The sequence below is a fragment of the Oreochromis aureus genome, linkage group 22, assembly GCF_013358895.1.
Source record: "Oreochromis aureus strain Israel breed Guangdong linkage group 22, ZZ_aureus, whole genome shotgun sequence".
NCBI classification, from domain to species: Eukaryota; Metazoa; Chordata; class Actinopteri; order Cichliformes; family Cichlidae; genus Oreochromis; species Oreochromis aureus.
The window spans coordinates 8,433,328-8,454,762 of NC_052962.1; the positions used below are offsets into that span (position 1 = coordinate 8,433,328).

Here is a 21,435-nt window from a genome sequence, read left to right on the forward strand (position 1 = left end):
CTCCAACATGTACAAACATTTGAACACACAGCACCCAATTAATTTTCATGTTAGCAATTTCTTTGATATGCTGATATGCTGCTTAGTGATGGCTCACAGTGGAGCTAATGAGAACCCAATGAGAATCAATAAGGAATCAAATTGCTAAGTGATATTGATAATGTTCAATTCTTATCAATTCCCCTCCCTCACTACAGATACAAGTTACTTGAAGGTGCCTGTAAACATCACACGGCAGACCAGTCCACATTTCCATGCTTTTCAGCATCTCTTTACTGCTATAACACACACAGTTTCAGCTTAATGCTCAGATCCCGACATACACACCACCACCAACAACATTCAGAACCTAGTTCGCTCTTATAGGCAGAGGAGGTGTGATGAGTTGATGCGGATGTGTCGCACAGCCACGCCCCGCGAGCGGGAGAGGGAATCAGCCCAAACCGTCAGCACCCCCCTCCCCTGGGCCAGCAACAGGGATGTGTCAGTTCTGGGGGCCGGCCGCGACTTTGTGGCAAGTGATGGCGGCGTCGCAGGCATGGTCGTCAGCTGGGCTCGCAGGTGGCTGAGCATGTGTCTGGCATGGGCACCGGAACGCTCCGGACCTCCTCCCCTGCCACGTCGTTGGGGAACGCCGGTGGGGGTGGCAGACAGGACCGGATCAGAGTGGCCAAATTCTCAATTTCCTGCAATCAATCCAGTCCTGGAGTTCTAGATGCTGACACCACCGCCTCTATTGCTATCATGTTTTGAATGTTTATGGATGAATCACCAAATGTGCTGGTGGAAGATTCAAGATTCTTTATTTGTCACTTGCATAGTTATACGAGTATAACACGCAGTGAAATGTATCCTGAAACGCTCCTTGACTGTGCAAAAGGGAGAGAACATTATACAAATTATGTGAATATATACAGGGGGTCATTATGTGCAGTAAAAAAAATTTAAGTAGCATTGTATAGAGCAAATTGGTGAATTATGTACATCAAATAAATTAAATAAAATAGACAATCTGGAAATTTTGAATGAAGATCTAAAAATGTACAGAGGGTGGGGAGGTGGGGGGCGTGTTCTGGTTTGGGACGAGGATGGCTTGGAGAGAAGCTCCTCTTGAGTCTCTCTGTCCTTGCCCAAATGGTGCGGAACCTTCTGCCTGATTGCAGAAGTTGGAACAGATTGTTGCCGGGATGGGTCTTCAATATCTGCTCTAGTCCTGCGTCTCCTGGTGTAGATGTCCTGAAGGGAGGGGGGAGCAGTCCTGCAGCAGTGTTCTGCTGTACGGATCACTCTCTGAAGAGCTTTTTGATCCTTGACACAGCTGTTCCCAAACCAGGATTTGATGTTTTGTGTGAGGATGCTCTCCACAGCACCTGCATAGAAAGTCTTGAGGATCACTGGCGAGGCTCCGAACTTCCTCAGTTGTCGGAGGTGGTACAGGCGCTGCCTAGCCTTTTGGACTGGAACTGAATGTAGACAGACCATGTCAGATCTGAGGAGATGTGGGCACCAAGATACTTGAAGGTCTGAACCCTCTCCACTGGAGCTCCATTGATTATAATGGGCTTGTAGTTTCTGTGCTTACTCCTTCTGAAGTCCACCACTGCTGGCTGTACCTTTCATGTTTAGCAGCTATTTCTTCAAGGCAACAGCAGGAAGGAAAAATTCAATTTCAGCATGAAAAAGAGAGTCAGAGTTTAATAATTGCTTATAATTCAATATAGTAGCAGTGTATGAATGCCTGAAACAGAAAAGAAATGACTGATGATGGAATGCTCAGTGAGAAGCCCTTGGCAGTCTAAGGCTATTGCAGCATAACTAAGACATGGTTCAGGGTCACCTGACTTGGTCTAAGGAGCTTGGAAAGAAAGCATCTGGACTTCTTTAGGTTGCTTGAAGACGTTTCACCTCTCACCCGAGAAGCTTCTTCAGTTCTAAGGTCAAATAGCCGAGAGTCCCAGATTTAAACCCAGTGGGAGTATCCCCCCAATGAGGGACAAAGGACCCCCTGGTGATCCTCTAATCACATGCGCCAAGGTGTGAAAGCGGGTGTGGGACCTAATCAGCCAGGGTTTCGGGTGAGCCCATTGTGAAACCTGGCCCCACCTTGTCATGTGAATTCCTGAGGTCAGATGGCCCAGAATGTGAGTGGGCGTTAAGGCGTCTGGGGAGGGAACTCAAAACTGGATTATAGGTGGCAGACAGTTGGTGTCGTAAACCACCGCCTCTGTTCAAAGATGGTCGCTCACAGTGGACATAGATGGCCTCTTTCACTCCTCTTTCAAACCATCTGTCCTCTCTGTCCAATATGTGAACATTGGCATCCTCAAAAGAGTGACCTTTATCCTTAAGATGCAGATGGACTGCTGAGTCTTGTCCTGTGGAGGTAGCTCTCGGCCATTTGACCTTAGAACTGAAGAAGCTTCTCGGATGAGAGGTGAAACATCTTCAAGCAACTTAAAGAAGTCCAGACGCTTTTCTTTGCAAACTCCTTTGACTGCCATCTATAATCCAGTTTTGAGTTCCCTCCCCAGACGCCTTAACGCCCACTCACATCCTGGGCCATCTGACCTCAGGAATTCACATGACAAGGTGGGGCCAGGTTTCACAATGAGCTCACCCGAAACCCTGGCTGATTAGGGTCCCACACCGCTTTCACACCTTGGCGCATGTGATTAGAGGATCACCAGGGGTCCTTTGTCCCTCCTTGGGGATACTCCCACTGGGTTTAAATCTGGGACTCTCGGCCATTTGACCTTAGAACTGAAGAAGCTTCTCGGATGAGAGGTGAAACGTCTTCAAGCAACTTAAAGAAGTCCAGACGCTTTTCTTTGCAAACTCCTTTGACTACGATGACCTGGATGAATGAGAACCTTCACAGACAGACAAGACGAGTCCATTTCACTATAGATGTCCACCAGAGCAAGATTAGCCAGACTCTGCAGAACCTGAAAACCCTTCTCCCCTCTCCCATCCTAGAAGAGGTTAACAAGTTTGTGGACAAGACTCTGCGGGCCCAACACTCTAAAGGAAAAGAAAGACAACGCAGGAAATTCCACACCTTGCTTTCAAAAACAGTCACTCCTCATTCTGAACCTACACAACTCAGAGAAGAACACACACCTGAGGACAGTCAGGAAAAATAGGTGAAGAACTTTTCAGACCAGAATCTCACTCAACCTGAAAAGAAAGTGTTAGCCAAAGGACTCAATTTTGCCATTTCTCCTCAACAGTTGCCCATAGTGGACCTCATCACAGCCACAGTAACCGCCATACGGATTAATAAATTACACAGACTGAAGTAGACCAAATCAGGATGAAAGTCTCAGCCACCCTCTCCAGTGCCAAAGTCCCTCCGTCTAACCTCACAACACAAAAAAAGAAGGCCGTCGCTTCCCTGAGCAATGACTACAACATCACTATATTACCAGCGGATAAGGGAAGGTGGACTGTGGTCCTAAACACTACGGATTACCACACAAAGATCACTGCTCTCCTCAGTGACAACAATACCTACGAAGCCTTAAAGCGAGACCCCACAAGCAGCTACAAAAAGAAAGTTATAGCTTGCCTTCAAGACCTTTAAAAGCACAAAATCATTGACCGCCTTACATATCACTGCCTTTACACAGGGGATGCCATACCCTGCATTTACAGACTTCCTAAGATCCACAGAGAAGGTGTTCCACTCAGACCCATTGTCAGTAGCATAAACTCAGCTATTTACAACATTTCGAAACACCTTGCTACCATCCTAGCACCACTTGTGGGGAACACCCCACACCACATCAAGAACTCCACCGACTTCACCAACAAGGTCCAGAAACTTACCCTGGATTCAGATGAATTCAGATGGTGTCCTTCGATGTAGTCTTGCTCTTCACTTGCATACCCACTGTGACAAAGTGGGTGAGAACACCATTTGTCCATATTCTTAGTAAACATTCTTGTTTTGATTTATTTATATTTGTGGATGCTTGCAAAACAGGTCTATACAGTTTAGTGTGACAATACATACTAATAATTTTTAAAAACATATTGCAGTAACAGTCATAATTGTCTGGGAGAGGGGCAGTGGTGCTTTATTTACTCAGTATTCTAATGGCCTGTGGGGAGAAGCTATTTGAGTTTCATGTTCCTCTAGTACTCCCATGCTGTCTTACCCTCTTATTTGTCTCTTACTTTTCTTTGTTTTTGTCTTTTTTCTCTGTGTGCGAACACCTAACTGCAGGACTTGTCCTGGTTTCCCACACTTGATGAACTCACCTGTTATGAACATATGATTCTCATGCTGCTATGTAAGATGGAGGATGTCACGGCTGCCGGGGCGAGCCGTGTGGTGTAGGAGGAAAAGGACCCAAAATGCAGGCAGTTGACTGGTGATGAGAGTGACGTTTATTTACAGAAGTGGCAGTGACAAAAACAGGCAAAGAACGGTGGGAAGCTAACCGAGACCTAAACTGGAGGAAACTAAAGAACAGACCTGAACATGGGACGAAGAACAGAGACTGCAGAGAGACGTAGAACACACGGCGTTACACAGAGAAACACAGACGATCCGACGATGAACAGAGGCAAACACACATTATAAATACACACCAGGTAATGAGGAGATGACATGCAGGGGTGGACACAGCTGAAACTAATGGATGTAACGAGAAGCAGACCTACAAAGTAAAACAGGAAGCACACAGACTGTTTAACAACACAAAACTCGGGGACACGAACAGAGCACACAGGGAAGACACGGATAGGGATGATAAACACGACAACCAAACCCAAAGAACTAATACAAAATCAGAATAAACACCAAACCCAAGATGAAACCAAAAGGAAACACAAAAAGCTCGGTCAACGACCCAGGACCATGACAGAGGAAGTCCATTAGTCCTCACCTGAGTGTTGAACTAAGTGTTAGTGAAGCCGGATTCTCATGTTTGTATGTTTGCTCTGTGCAGGAAGCCCTGGCCCGAGACCACAAGACCAGACTGACCAACCTGTCAGTGGAGAATTAGTCAGCCACTTCCTCTACATGGATGAGATCAAGCTGTATGCCAAGACTGAACAAGACATCAGTTCACTAATCCACACCATCAGGATCTACAGAAATGACACTGGAATGCTATTTGGAATGAAGAAGTGTAGTCAGAGGTAACGAAGAGAATGAAGGTAGTCAGAACTTAGGGGATCAAACTACCAGAAAGCAACACTGCAGACACTGAGTACCTGGGAATCCCACAAGCAAATGGGAACCATGAAGATCCTGCTAGGAACGCTGCAACCACCAAGTACCTGCAGAGGGTCAGGTAAGTCCTGAAGAGTCAGCTAAATGGTAAGAACAAGGTCTGGGGTATCTACCACACCAGGCAAGACCCCAGATGCAGGCTGTGTAAAGATGCCCTTGAGAAAATCCAGCACATGACAGTAGAGTACAAGATGCTCGCATAACCAAGTGGCCGGCATAGTATACAGAGACATCTGTGGCCAGTATGGCCTGGAAGTCCTGAGGTCAGACAACAAGCACTGTTTTGGCTCGCCCAATGCTGCCTGGCACTCACCAGTCTAAACAAATGTCTGGACACCCCTTGTATATATAATGTAATCAAGGCAGACAAGGAGTATATCAAAACTGAGATCTGCCAGCACCATACCATCAGCCGTTGTCATGTGTCTGAAGCGTTGCATAAGCCGAATGGCATCCGCGTCCATTCAAACAGGCCAAATGGTGTTGCGATGGCTGTTTTCTCCCTGTCCGCCTTGCTCATGAGCACTTGGAAGTAGACAGAGGTCAGATCCAGGGTTGAGAACAACCATGCATTACCAAGTGCAGGCAGTGCCTCCTCCATGCATGGAGGCGGATACGCATCTTTGCATGTTACTTGGTCCAGCCGCCTATACAGTGGTCCCTTGCTATCTAGTCTTTAAGTCTGACATCATTAGCCGTGCCTGGGCCCAATGGCAAAGACATGCATGTATGGCTGCCAGTGGAACCAAGCCACCAGTGTTGTCAGCGATATCACTGCTGATTTGTGAATTGTAAAGGGCAATCTGTTCAGATTCAGGCAAATGTTGCAAAACTGATTGGACAATGTAAATTGATAATTACCTAAAGCATGCCACAAAAGAAACCTAAGCGTTTCAATAGCCAGCTCAGTCACCTCATCTCAGTCCAATAGGGCATGCTTTTCAGTTACCGAAAGCAGAGAGACCCACAAACAAGCAGCAACTGAAGGCTGCTGTAGTAAAGGCGAAACAGAAAGAAATGTAATTTGGTGAGGTCTTTGGGTCCTTGAGTTCAGACTGACAGACTGTGAATGACTGTAAAGGATTTTACTCCTTGTATCAAAAATAATACATAAAATAGTGTTAGCTTGTCCAATTACTGTTAGGATGCCTGGGTCGTTGACCCAGGGCTTTTGAGTTTATTATATTATTTATCTTTTCTAGTCTTTGGTTTCTTTCTTAGAGTTCCGTCTTATGGTTTATGTCTCTGTGTTCTATAGTTGCTCTGTCTCCCCTGTCGGCTGTATCCCCTTGTTAAGTTCGCGGCTCTGTGTTATGTTTCCTGTTTTACTTTGAAAGACCGTGTTTCATGTTAGTGTATCTGGTTTTGCTTCCTTGTCTCGTTAGTTCTGATTTCTCCCAGCTGTGCCCTCCTTCTGTGTCTCATTCCCCTCATTACTTCCCAGTGTACTTAAACCCTGTGTTTCTTTGAGTCAGTGTTGCGTCGTCCCTCATGCTGTGTGGATCTCCCTGTGTTTCCCGTGAGTTTATGTTGTTTCCCAGTTTAGTTTAGTTTAGTTTGCTTTGTATGCTCGTTTTCCCGTGCCAGCGAATAAAGCTGAGTATTTTGAGTTCATCCCTTGAGTCTGAGTCCTGCATTTTGGGTCCACCACTCCTCTTTGCCTGCCTGCCACACAGCCAACCTTAACAGAACGACGCGACCAGAACATGGACCCAGCAGCACTCGCCCCGTCTGATGAGCTCAGGGAGGATATAATTTATTCAGTGGAAAAATTATGTGACCTGTGGCTGAATCATCCAGGGGAGGAATTTCAGCGTGCTGTAGCGAACCGGCTACAGCGACTGGTTTCTGGTCTCCCCTGGCTTTTGGACTCATTTCACCCACTCATACAGGAGTACACAGCCAACCTTAACAATTACTTGTCCAAAGCCACAATCTTAAAGATGGTGGTTTATGTATAAAATTGACTTTAATCCCTAATCAGCTAGTGCAATTTTTTGGGTAAAATACATTGATAGGTTGCACATCAGTCTCATCTTAATTGTTTGGTTTAAAATCTAAGATGGTGATGCACAGCAAAATTACAATGATTGTGTCATTAACTAAATAGATGTAACTGTGTGGACAATTTTTTATTTTTTTTTATTTTTTTTATTTGATAACAGCAATGAAAGATAATGGATACTTCTATGCTGGCAAAATCATGGCAATATCATTTGGCCATGGGGAACAGAGTCCATGTTTTTTGTCTGAACTCTTGTATGGGTGTCGTCAAAAGGGTCTAGACAATGTAATGGTCAACACTGACCATATTACTGATGAAGAAACAAGGTCACAGGTGCATTCAGTGAGCATTTTCCTTCGGCCCTTTTGATTTCAGTGTAGGTCTTTTCTGCTCGTGTCACATTTTTACTGACTCTAGGCTAATTTTTCCCTACATTTAAAAATCCTGCACCTCTCTGGTAAAAGACTAAACATATTATTGGCTACCAGAAGGAAGAACTCGAAAATGTCTTTTGTTAAGAATAATCAGAATCAGAATACTTTATTAATCCCTAAGAAAATTATGTACGTATATGAAGCCATAATACCCAGAAATGCAAATCTGTGTGTCAGGTTATGGTCCTGTTACTTAGTGGCCCAGAGACCCCATACAGTGTTGCAATGATCACCAGTTTATATAAAAACAACACACTTTGGTGATTTATTTAGGAGTAAATTAATTGATTTTGACAAAATACCTTAATTTTAAATTTAATTTTATCATTTTTCTCATTAAAAAACATCACACATTTTTGTTCAAGGACTATGATAAATTTCAGTATTTAATGATTGGACTTGTTTTCCAGCTTAATAACTTAATACCTCAGACTCCTGATGGGTTATGGGGGGTTTCAAAGGTTAATGTACTACCTAAACACTGAAGCAAATAGTTGTGTATCTTCTTCTAAATAGTAGAGTCAAATATTTACTATTTTAATTTCCTGGTATGGATTTTAGATGTTACAGGTTGATAATAAATCACAACTGCAAGATGCAATTGCACAGAGAGCCAGCTTGATCAGTCTTGGTGGTTACAATCTTTGCATAACACTGGAAGATTGGTATGTCCTCCAGCAGACCTGTGCACCTTTTTGTTATATCTCTTTGGAAGATATTCTTGTTTTCTGCACTATATGTGACAGCATTTCACCCTGAGTTTTTCTCCAAAGCCAAGCCTTGAGTTCACTAACTGCAGATTTCCCACGGCCAATACTTGTGAAAATATCCTTCATATACCAATTTGTGCAGTGTACACCACTTTCAAATCGGAAATGGATTTTGTAATATGGAATTCACCAGGATTTGGAAGAGCATGATGTATATTCTCAAGAATTGCAGACATGGTGATTTAGTTTTTTTCTATTTTGGGTATCCTTTTTATTATTATCTTGTTTCTTGTTAATGTTATTAACACTATGTCCAGGGTGTACTCTGCATCTCATACTATGGTAGCTGGAATAGGCTCCAGCCCCCCAACAGCATTAATAAATGTAAGGCATTTCTTTTTGGATTGTAGTCTGTTTTCCTGCCGATATGGCATGTTTTGTCTGTGTTCTCTGATATGACCCATAGTAACACTGGATTATGTAGCACCCGTGTAGGGAGCCAGAGAATGCCAAAACCTTACTGAAGACCATCACAATACCATTTTCTCAGTGGGACTGTGTCCCACTATTCCAGACAATGTGAACTGTTAGTGGTGCTAAAACCAACGTAAGCACTGGATGCAGAGAGAAGTTATACAGCTTTGTGAGTCACGTTTTGTGTTTCAGGTACTTTTGTTTTTTTAAAGTATTACCGTAACCCTACATATTGAAAGGGGGACTGACAGTATCTTCAACAATGCCACCAAAATTATCTATAATTGTTAACAGACATAGTTGACATTAGTTTTGTCGACCTGGTTTCATCAAAGGTTGAAATATGAACATTATATGATCATCATACTATATGCCACTACAGAGAGAAATTGTTACATCATAACATGATATGTAACATAAACTAACATTTTGTACTGTGACAATTATGGTTTGTCATCAAAGAAAAGTGTATTTTAAACACTTTATTTGCCCACCTTTGTGATTTAAATGACACAACTGAATATGGGAATAAAACCAGTCTTATCAACCTTTTGATAAATAATAGCCTTGGAACTTTCTCAACATGATATTTCACAATTTTTTGTGTCTGGCACTAAAATACATTTTATAATCCACACAAAATCACTAATAACTTGGAACTTTTTTTCATGCCACATGTTTTAGCTATCCGATGATTTCTATCGTCACTCAGGGGATTGATCTGCTTCAAGTCAGCAGTCAACTGCTGGCGATCATAAGAACTATGTCTGAAGTGCACATGACTGAGCAGTCTGTGATGTTGAGGAAGTTGCAACATTCCAACTGTCCACAGTTGCAGTGGGGAGCTATTTTCCCATTGTCCTTGACTGTGGTGGTTCCACTGATTTACAAAATCATTCATGGATCTGTTCATTTTTGGACGGTATACACAGTGAAGAGCCCTAATATGATGTGGGACATCTAAAATCCAAACATTTTCCATAAAGAGAAAAAGGTCTTTAAGGTATGCTGACCCAACTCTGTTTAATTCACCCCACAATCTTTCAATTCTTTGATTATATACACTTTGCCAACCATAAAGCTTCCTTTTTTTGGACCTTGATGTTCAGCCATATACCAAATAAATAGTACAATATCAATATTCTCAATGCCAGCATTACTCCTGACATCTTGTGGGACTCCAAAGAGCTCAACAGCACTCTGGAAAAGTTGCATAGCAGCTCATGCTTTGTTATCTGTGCAGCATCTCAGGTGGTTAATGCAGTGACCACTACCATCCACTCCTCCATGAAATGAAAACCCCATTGGATTTAACGTATGGTTTGGGTCAATATCCCTGACATAAGAAGAAATATATTATGAAGATGACACTGGATGTACATCAAAATAAATTATGACTTTGACATTGTACTTCTTCTATCATGTGGAATACTTCTGGACATAAACAATAATTCAACCCAGACATCATACAAAAATGTGTTCATTATAACAAATAAAATATTATATTACTGCAATGTAGGGATAATTAACATCAATCAAATAGAAAAACAAACAAAGAAAATACCACACTTGATTTGGGACAGTGATATTGTAGACCCTCTGCTGAATTCCTGCCCCAATGTTCTTAAACTTTCTTGCACATGCCACCACTGAACTGTGATCCCTCTTCCTCTCAAACAGTTGTGTTCAAAATAATAGCAACGTGTTTTAAAACATGAGTAAAGCTCAAAATCAGTATAATATTTTTTATTTCCATTCATTGGGAACCTTGCACATTATATTTTACATCAAAACATGAAGAAAAAAGTATCAATATTTCAATTACTTTACAGAAAATGTGCATGTGCAACATGTGCTGGCTTCATCCTTCAGTAAGGGCCACATGAATGACACCTGTTTCTTCACATAATGAATGACCTCACTGATTGGACTCCACACTGCTATTATTTTGAACATGCCCCTTCCATTTAATTATTCAATTACACAGACTCAGGTGCATTCATATTATGAATGTTGGGTCTGTTGGTTTATCTGACTCTACTACACCTACTGGAAAATTATTTGCCATGTAATAATATGATTTATACCAAAAACACTGATTGATCTGGTTAGTCATGCTGGACTGCTATTGTTTTGAACACAACTGTACCAGTAATGTAGGAGTCTCCTGAGACAGGGGTTTTTGTAAGAATCTCAGTAACGAGATGATCAAGATCAACATTTGAAATGTTAGTAAAAGCTCCGTGGTCCACAAACCCTAGTTGTATCCTCTGGTTGCACAGTGTTTGAACATTTACTGACAACATTCGAGAATGGACATCCAACTAAACCCTAAAGTCTTGCATGTCAGTCAAGCTGAATAACTGGTATGTTGTGCCTAAAAGAATAAGAAACAAAACAATAAACAAGTTGTGTGAAGTGCCATGCAAGTTATGAATGAATTTGCTTCCTTTTTTAATCACTTACCTTGGCCTTCCTCTTTAAGATGTAGAATGGTATAATGACTTCATACCATGTGCTTCAAAATCCTGATCTTCACATACAAGGTCTTAAATAATCAGACCCCATCTTATCGTAATGATCTTATAGTACCATATTGCCCTATGGTAATATGGTACTATAACTGCAGGCTTACTTGTTGTTCCTAGAGTATTTAAAAGTAGAATGGGAGGGAGAGCCTTCAGTTTTCAGGCCCCTCTTCTGTGGAACCAGCTTCCAGTTTGGATTCGGGAGACAGACACTATCTCTACTTTCAAGATTAGGCTTAAAACTTTCCTTTTTGCTAAAGCATATAGTTCACTTGGATCAGGTGACCCTGAATCCTCCAATAGTTATGCTACAATAGGTGTAGGCTGCTGGGGGATTCCCATGATGTCATGAATATTTCTTATTCAGTCACCTTTCTCACTCACTATATTTTAATAGTGAATTGAATTGCATTGAATCGTACCTGTTATTAATCTCTCTCTCTCTCTCTCTTCCACAGCATGTCTTTTGTCCTGTCTTCCTTCTCTCACCCCAACCAGTTGCAGCAGATGGCCGCCCCTCCCTGAGCCTGGTTCTGCTGGAGGTTTCTTCCTGTTAAAAAGGAGTTTTTCCTTCCCACTGTCACCAAAGTCCTTGCTCATAGGGGGGTCATATGATTGTTGCGTTTTTCCTCTATATGTATTATTGTAGGGTCTAACATACAATATAAAGCGCATTGAGGCGAATGTTGTTGTGATTTGGCGCTATATAAATAAAATTGAATTGAATTGAAAGTATTTACCCCAAGTGGTACCACAAGTCAGAATGTTGACTCGGGAGATGACCTGAAACAGTGCCACACTCTTTGCAGAAATGGTGCATAGTGGCAGTGCTTCCGGGTATCGCGTTGTATAATCCACCAGAAGTAATCAAAGCGATAGCTGCGTTTCACTCCTGTGAAACGGCCCAGTGAGGTCCATGCCAATGCGCTCAATTGGGACCTCCATTAATGTTAGTGGGCGCTAAAGTGCTTTTGGAATTGCTGGCAAGTTCACCAGCTGACATTCTGGGCAGGACATGCACCACTGGTGCACATCCCCTCGGATACCCGGCCAATAAAATCATATCCCATATGCCCTGCCAAGGGTTGTAATGAGCCGCCTGGAAAATCATTTCCCGGCAGCTTTTAGGCACCAACAACTGAGTGTGTGTTTCATTTGTGCAAGCACCACGACTCACTCCGTATAACCTATCATTCAATAATACAAAGCGTGGGTAGGTCTGCACAGCTTCAGGTGACCATCAATTTCTAACACTTGGTCAAAGGCTGAGCATAGGGTGTCATCATGAGACTGCTCCAGCTGGAAATCTCCCATGGCGAGAATTTCTTGAGACGGTCCCGCCGTCTCAAGAAAAGGTTATTAAACCACAGCCAATTCAGAGATTAAGGGATGTGACGGGTGAGGGCTAACTGCAGCCTTTACGCAACGTGTTCTGCCCTTGTATTTTAATATCAGTGGCAATATGAGATACTTGTGAATTTCAGCATGAATCACACTGTTCCATGTTGCTTAATAGTCTTTATTGACTCAACACTCGTTTTATTGTTCTGTGGTTTTAAGGATATATGTCAGTCAGCTTTCCAGCTGTCTCACACACCTCCTGAGGTTTCCGACCTCACTATAAAAAGGGGAGAAGCCTTATTAGTTGTCTCTCCAACCACCCTGGCACTGCACCTTGAGCTCACTGCACCATCACTCCCCTGCAGCTGACCCAGGGACCACATCCATACATGTTTAAACATTTTAAAGTTAATGACAGGCGTATGTTAAAAAAAATGGGATTGGGGTTGAGAAAACAGCTGGAAACAGATGTGGTACTAAAAGAAACACCTGGAGGAACATTTTGCAGTTAATTAACATAACTGGCAACATGTCAGCAACATAATTTGGTCTCAAAACATCTTAAAGATGCAGAGTTCATTTATCAGACTGCATTCATATTTAACGTTTTTTTTAACAGTTGTCTGAATTCACTTGAGATATTGAATATTAATCAGTTAACATCTTCGAGCTCTAAATAAGTGATACCTGCAAAAGAAACAATTAGATAAATTAGCCAGAGAGAGATTTGAAACTCATTTTTTATTTACATTTGAAATTTTGTTTTGTCAAATGAGAAAGAAAAGAACACCCTTCCAGGGAAAGTGAATTTACACTTTATTATGTGTGTATACTTCTGGAGGTGTGGTTGAGCTCCGGTTCTGGATCCTTGCTGACACACCTGATGACCATTATTATCAGTACATTTGCATCAGCTTTTCCACCCACTCTCTGCTAGGTTGTCTTTTTGGATTAATATGGAAAAAATAAATATGCATAACAGCTGCACACAGTAAGGTTATGATTATCAACCTAAGCTTTCTGTGCTATAACTACACAATTGTTATATGTTAAGTGAACACTGCACTTGTGATTTACTTTTGTGGTTATTGTTACGTCTTGTGTTTATTTTAACTTCCCATTATGCCATTTTGATTATGTTAGTTACCCTCAACTGTGTTCCCACCTGTTCCCTCTTCCCTTGTTATCATAAGTATTTATTGTCCTAGTCTCCCCTCCTTTGTCACATTCACCCTTCTTGGTTGTGTCTTTCCTTGTTCTGCATTCCCTGTGTTCTCTACTGTTTTTGATTACCTGCTCTGTATATGTTGTGGATTTTTCTACAATGTAAAAACGTTTTGCATGAAAGCTGCCCTTTATGCTGCCCTTTATGTTTACATTCTGTCTGTAAAGCCCTCAGTCTGTAAAGACCTGCATTTTGGTCCATATTCTGCCTGCCACAAAGTGAAACCTTAAAGTTATGGTCAATCTTCAAAGTGTGTAGATTCCCTGCAGAAGCTACATCACCCTTTCACTGTGCATTTTATGATAATGGCTGTGGTTATATGCTGGTAATATTGCTACTCACACACTTTTAACAGTTTTATTAATAGTTTTACAAAAAAAACACAATGTGTTTTTAGTAGAAAAATCCAGACTAAATCGATCTTCTTGGTAAGTGATAATCATTCCGTCTTCTGCATTCAAGCTGCATTGAGATGGTTGTTTTTTTTAATATATTCGAATTTGTTGTATCTTGTTTTTAATTTAATAAAACCAAGTCCCTAAAAATCATCAGTGGCAACTGTCAACCGTTCTAGCTTATTATTAGCAGTATTCTTGTGGAACATGTTTTTGAGCTCAGGTCTTGAAACCTTATGATGCAACTACAGCCACTGACTCACGTTTTACGAGACAGTGCTTCTTACGCACTAGTGTACTGTTGTGTACAGCGCTGTGGGCCACTGGGTTTTTTGTTTTGTTTTTTCAGAAAAACTTTTACAAATCTTGCCAAATTGCAAAACACATAGCTCCGTCTCTAACAAAACCTCTGTAACTTTGCTCTGCTTCACTCCAGCAGCATCAGGTAATGTTCATATGCTGTTTCATGGTTTTCTTCACTTTTTGATCTACTACAGAATATTTTTAAGGGGGTTATCTGCTATAAAAATCCAGGACAGGAAAATCTCCTTTATGTTTTTCTGTGTTTTATGCTCAGTTACTTTGACACAAAGGCATCTGCTGTGATGTTTTACACCTCGGATGAAGTCTCACAACTGTCAGCTTTATTTTTATGCATAGATGTATGGATATGTGCTAATAAATTATCAGAATGATAATATTTCTGACTGAATCAAAATAGAGATGAATTGAATTGAATCAAATAGGGACCTTGTGAATTGGAACTGAATCAGGTATAGAAATCAGTGGCGATACCCACAACTGTATGTAACTGCTAGGTCTTTCAGATCAACTCATCAGTGCTTCTTGACTGTACATAGTTCTAGAAAGACAAGAGGAAACTGTGCTTTAGAGGTTTTGGTTCACTTGCATTGGACTTAAGTTTTTTTTTCTATTTTGTTTTTTTAAAGGTATCAAAACTATCCACAGATCTTAAGACCCACCCGTGTAGGATTGCCCTTAAAGTTACAGTATGTAAATCTCACCCCTAGATGTTGGTAGATTATAGATCGCAGTCAAATCAATTCTGTTTTTTAACCCCTCCCAATTCAAGTACATAGTCCTATTTACAGTGGCCACTGTAAGACAAGCAATTCTGGCCACTATTCAGCTGTGCTGAGTGTGGGCTGTCAGTCTGTTGTTTACATCAGCTGTCCATACACCGGATGTCCACATCCATTTAATCTGGAAGAGGCTATAAAACATTGTGAAACAAGTCTGATATGAATTAATCTAGTTGGTGAAGCTGACTTTTTTCCCGATCACAGCAATCCTAAAGTGAGTTGTTGAGGATATCTTGAACTTTTCTGTTGGTAAGTGCGGCTGTTTACACTTAGCCAATAAAGTCATATGTGTGCTTCCATAAATCTGTGACTGGTTATATGTATTTTTATTGGATTAATTAAAAATTTAAGAGAGCTAAATTTCTTGTAAGACATAAAAAGACTTATCACTGTATACTTGAGCACAATTGAATTAATAAGAAATGATAGGTACATTAATACACTGAAAAAATGTTACTTTAAACCAACTTAAAAAAATACACTAGTTCGTTACAGCTAAATTTATTAGTTTTACTTAGACTATAATTTATGATTTGACTGAAACTGTAAAATTGCTTTTATAATAAGTCAAAAATATTAATTTTTCCAGAATTATAAATGTACATTGAAACAAAGCAAAAGTATAATTTAGTAGTAAGCACCAAACCATGAGAGCTCTCTTGGAATCCTTGAGAAAGTAACTTTAACCTCTTAAGACACGAAGTCTTTCATGGCATGTATTTTTAATTTCTCTTTGCTATTTTGGCTGATTGGGAACTGATAAATGTAAAAAAAACAAAAACAAAAACAAAAACAAAGAAACACCGTTTTGGGGGTTTTGGTTTTTTTTGTTGTTGTTTTTACCTGACTTTTGTTTCTGAGAAAAATGAGATCCGCATGTGAGGACGTTCTCTTTAAATCTTGATAGAATAGTGGCAGTGTAATGTCCCCGTAAGTAGATATCAGGCCCTTGTAGAGCAAAATTTAGTATTTGGTCTAGACAACCCAAAACGTCCACATATGTGGACGTCAGGTCCTCAGAGGTTAAATATCTGCCAACATCGCGTAGCCTTTCAACTCTTACATGGGCAAGACAAATAAGAAAGCAACTCAACCTCTAGAAGAACCAGAGGGAGAAGAAAATCCTCTTGCATGTCGAAAGACTAAGGCTATTATATGTTTCATTCCATAAGTGACTGTTGTGTCTTTAGTTCATTCATTCATGTTAATAACTTAGTTCAAGGAGGTATAAAGTGTTTAGTGGGTCTGACTACAGACTGCAAAAGCCTGCAGAATCATTTTTCAGTTCATTTTTTTTAATGCTCCTATGATATTGCGTCATTCGCAGTCATTCTTCCACATTACCTTGATTCCAGTTCTCCGTGAGATATTAGCACTCATAATGTCCATACGGTGAATATCATGAGACAAAGCAAAAATCACTTTTGTCTCTTTAAATGAAAAATGTGTTTATAATATGGTGAAGAGACAAAAAAATGACGATAATCTTCGTCAGTTAAACGTGGATGTTGCCTTTCTCTAGGAAAGACATCTGAAACATGGTCAGATAAAACTCAAAAAACAAAAGTGAGTTGGTTAGATTTTCCATTCCAATTTTACTGCTAAAGCCAGGGGCGCTGCGATTTTGGTACATAAAGATGTGCTTTTTCAATCAGAGGAAATAATTTCAGACCCAGCAAGGCGTTTTGTAATAGTTCGGGGTCACTCGTTCTCAACTGCCGTTATTTTAAAATCAGTATACGCTCCAGATTGGGATGGCTAGGATTTATTTCACAAAGCTTTTCACTACTTTGTCCAATCCTAACAGTTACAACATCACAGTAGGAGGTGACTTTAATTGCGTCTTTGTATATAAACAAATGAGGCTTTTTTTTAACAGTTTTATGAAACGCTGTAGACATCTGAAAGTCAAAGTGATTTCTCCCAAAAATAGTTTTCTTGACAAATTAGCTTTTCCCACCGTTATAGATTATGTGGTGAAAAGTGGTCTTCATAGCTCATTTTAAAAATTATTTTATATATCTTCTTTTATTATTGTGTATGTATTTTTTTATTTGTACAATTATGATTGTTCCATCTCTCCATGTTCTCACTGCCTATTAGTCTTTTAACGGATTGTTGTATCCTTTATGTTTTCTTAATAATAATAATAATGGATTTTAGAGACCCTCAAAGCGCTTTACAATTCCACTATTCATTCACATACTGGTGGAAGCAAGCTGCAGTTGCAGCCCTGGGGCAGACTGACAGAAGCAAGGCTGCCATATCGCGTCATCAGCCCCTCTGCCATCACCAGCAGGCAGTAGGTAGGGTGAAGGACACAACGACCAAGACAGACAGAGCTGGGGAACGAACCGGGTGTTGTGCCAAAAAGTGATTGCCTGCCAAAAATTGATTTCCAATGTTTCTGTGTGTTTTTTTATGTGTAATATCTTTACGTATGTTGGTAAATACACTTCAGTGAACAGGGTTTACAAAGGGGTTATATATAGAATTAAAAAATTATCGGTTTTTCAAGTATCTACATCTCTGTGTTATTGTACTTACATTATAACCAATCCGGTCCTTTATCCCCACGTAAAATATTTTTACTGAACTATTGTAATATTTGCTGCCATTTCTGCTGTCCTCTTGGCCATCTTACTCTTACAAAAGACATTTTAAATGTTAATGAGATTTTTGTAACTGCATAAATAAAGGTTATATAAAAGTCACTGCCAAAAACTGATTGCGGCTTCTACCTTGTTACACAAATGTTGTTTGTGGCTCAAGATGACTTTATGTCATGCATGAGGGATTCATTTGACATATGTTTCACATATTATAGCCCAACAAGTTACTTATAGCAGTTTAAATACAAGCAGTCAGTTTTTGGCAAATACCGGAAATCCGTTTTTGGCAGACAATCACTTTTTGGCACAACACCTGACAACACCAGCAACCTTCCGGTAGATGAGCGTCCCAACCCCCTGAACCACTGTCGTCCTTACCACTTCAGAAACACTCAACTGTAAAAGTTTTGTTCATCATTAAATAAAAACTGAAAACACAGACACACACACACACACTTTGGTACAACTCGATTTTTGACTTTGGTAAAACCTGATAGTTTGAGTTCCAAGTACAGTTGTTCTTTGATTTAGTTAATTTTGTTATATGCAATTTTGTTAACTTCTTTTAACTTGTACTTTTTAGTCATCCATCCATCCATCCATTCGCTTCCGCTTATCCTTTTCAGGGTCGCGGGGGGTGCTGGAGCCTATCCCAGCTGTCATAGGGCGAGAGGCGGGGTACACCCTGGACAGGTCGCCAGTCTGTCGCAGGGCTAACACACAGGGACAGACAACCATTCACACTCACATTCACTCGCACATTCACACCTAGTGGCAATTTGGATTATCCAATTAACCTATCCCCTCAAACTGCATGTCTTTGGACGGTGGGAGGGCAGCACGGTGGTTAGCACTGTTGCCGTACAGCAAGAAGGTCCTGAGTTCAATTCCACCATCAGGCCGGGGTCTTTCTGTGTGGAGTTTGCATGTTCTCCCCGTGTTTGCGTGGGTTCCCGGGTACTCCGGCTTCCTCCCACCGTCCAAAGACATACTTTTTAGTCAGTGTAATAAAATACAGTTTCTACCCAATTGCAAATTGGTTTCTCATGTCCTCCTTCAAATTAATACTTAAAAAAAACCAAGGTTATATTAGGAATAACTCGAGTGGATCCACGTAGCAGATCATACAGACACGTTTGGCAGTAGTGAAACAGATTTAATTACATTGAAAGAATATTGCAACAATTCAATACAGGGAACAGGTCAAAACTTTTAGGATAGGTTTGTAGTATTTTGTGATAACTGTTTTGCAATACTGACTTCTTAAGGAGAAAACTGTACTGGCGGACATGCACGAGCGTTCTACGGGGGAAGGAAAGAGAGAAGTGGCTAGTGCACGGCCACGGTGAGAGGGAAGACAATAGTTACACGAGGAATAGAGTTGTAGAGCGTACTTGTTACACGTTTATTTACACCCTCGGACAGGGGGTGCGTGGAGCTGGTGGCTGAGGCTACTCAAGTGCCGGTTGATGGCAGTGCGGGTTGACTGCGGTGCAGGCGGACGGGGGGAGTTTTGCGGCCAGAGAAAAGGGGGCAAGCTGAAGGAAGGAAGACAGGCAAAAAGGGATCCCTTGACCGTCGTAGACTTGGACACTAAGCACAGCTGACACATTAGTAGTTGTGGGTGACACATAACTCCAACACCAGACGACAGCTGCGCCGCTCCGTAAATAGCCCCGGCTGATAACGCCTGATGCTGCGCCTGTGTGTCGGGGAGTCCCGAGGATCAAAGCCCCGCCCCGCTGCTCCGAAAAAATGAAATGACAAAAATCAACAACAAAAAAACACGCCATCCCACCTCCTGATAGATTGTGCCACAAACAGCTTGCTAGAAATATACATGCATTTATTCGTAATAATACCCAGATAGCAAGGAAACATTGAAACAATGTTGAGTCAGTATCAGGCGACATCATTGAATCAACGTTGAAGTGTGACGTTGACCTAACGTCACTCTTGCACCCATTTTTAATGTTGAAACAACGTCAGGTTTTGATGTAGAATCAATGTTGAAACCTGACATTGATTCGACGTTGTATTTTCTAATACTGTTGACATTGAAACAATGTCAGATTCTGATATTGAAACACTGTTGAGCTATGGTGTTGATTTTCCACCTCTTTTGCACAGTTGCTTTTTATTAGAACAACAGTTAAATCATGACTGGAAATCTACCTTTCTTTATAGGTATTTTAACCAATGCTAAACTACTGCATGTTTCCATCAATACTTAAACCACCTAAACACATAACTGTACTTATTCCTCAAACTGGACACCCTTTATAAAAAAAAGTCTCACAATGTAATATCCTAAAATAAGAAAGCATTGCATGTGATGTAACAGAGTAAAAAACTAAAAAAAAAAAAAAAAGGGGTCAATAGACATGTTTCGTTTGCTAAATACTTTATTAAAAGACATTTCCCTATTTACATTTATCTTTCCCTTTTACAACTATAGCCATTTAAACTGGCTAATGTAAAATATTTCTCGGCAATTAACACATGAAGACAAAGGGCAGTTTCTACAGTGATAATTTTTTTCAAAGAGGTCATGAGATATATCTGGGGAAAAACTTTAAACCACACTAAAATATGACAGATTTTCTGACATTACACATTTTCTTTTTACACCAAAATGACTAGTTAATAAATTTTTTAATATTTTGGCAAGCAGACTGGAGCAGACGGGGATCGAATGACCAGCCTCGCAATTAGTGGATGACCTCATCTATCTCTTGAAGTATAGCCACCCACTGAGTTTGAAGGTATAGCTGTTGCTTTTATTTTGGATTTTGCCATGCTCCTTATGTTGAATGCTTAAAATGAGTGGATCTCAAACTGCATCTATTGTTGGGAAACCTGAAAAGAATAAAAGATTAATTGTTCTCACTGAGAAAGTACTTGCAAACAAAATTGAAACCATCCAAGCAGATTGAAAAAAAGCATGTAAACAAAATGAAAAGTGATATTACATCTCTTAAAGAGCCAATGAAAAACGATAAAAAATATTCAGTTAAATCACAGTTTGATGACTTAACGCACCAGTTTAAGGATGCCAGGGCATTGCATGAATCGCTGCTTTCTTTAATGTAATTTGATAAGAAATATAAGCAAAATACATTCTGGGGAGACAATAACCCAATGGAGCAGTTGCAGGAACCCAAATCATGGTAGCTGTATTTTATCATGATTCATATAATATTGATGACGGATTATTGGGCTAATAGTTAGGCTAACACACTTACCTCTCATATTTTCTTTCCTCACAAAACCGATAGATCTTCAACGTCTCATAAGTGTCTCCCAGCGCAATTCTTAGCATATTTTGGTTCCTTCAACTGGTCCGTCGGGTTATTGTCTCCCCAG

The 21,435-nt window shown here is 40.6% G+C and overlaps 1 pseudogene; it reads left to right on the forward strand.

The window, feature by feature from the left end:
• The first annotated feature begins 394 nt into the window (after positions 1–394).
• LOC120432746 overlaps positions 395–21,435 on the forward strand; it is a 34,730-nt pseudogene continuing 13,689 nt past the window's right edge.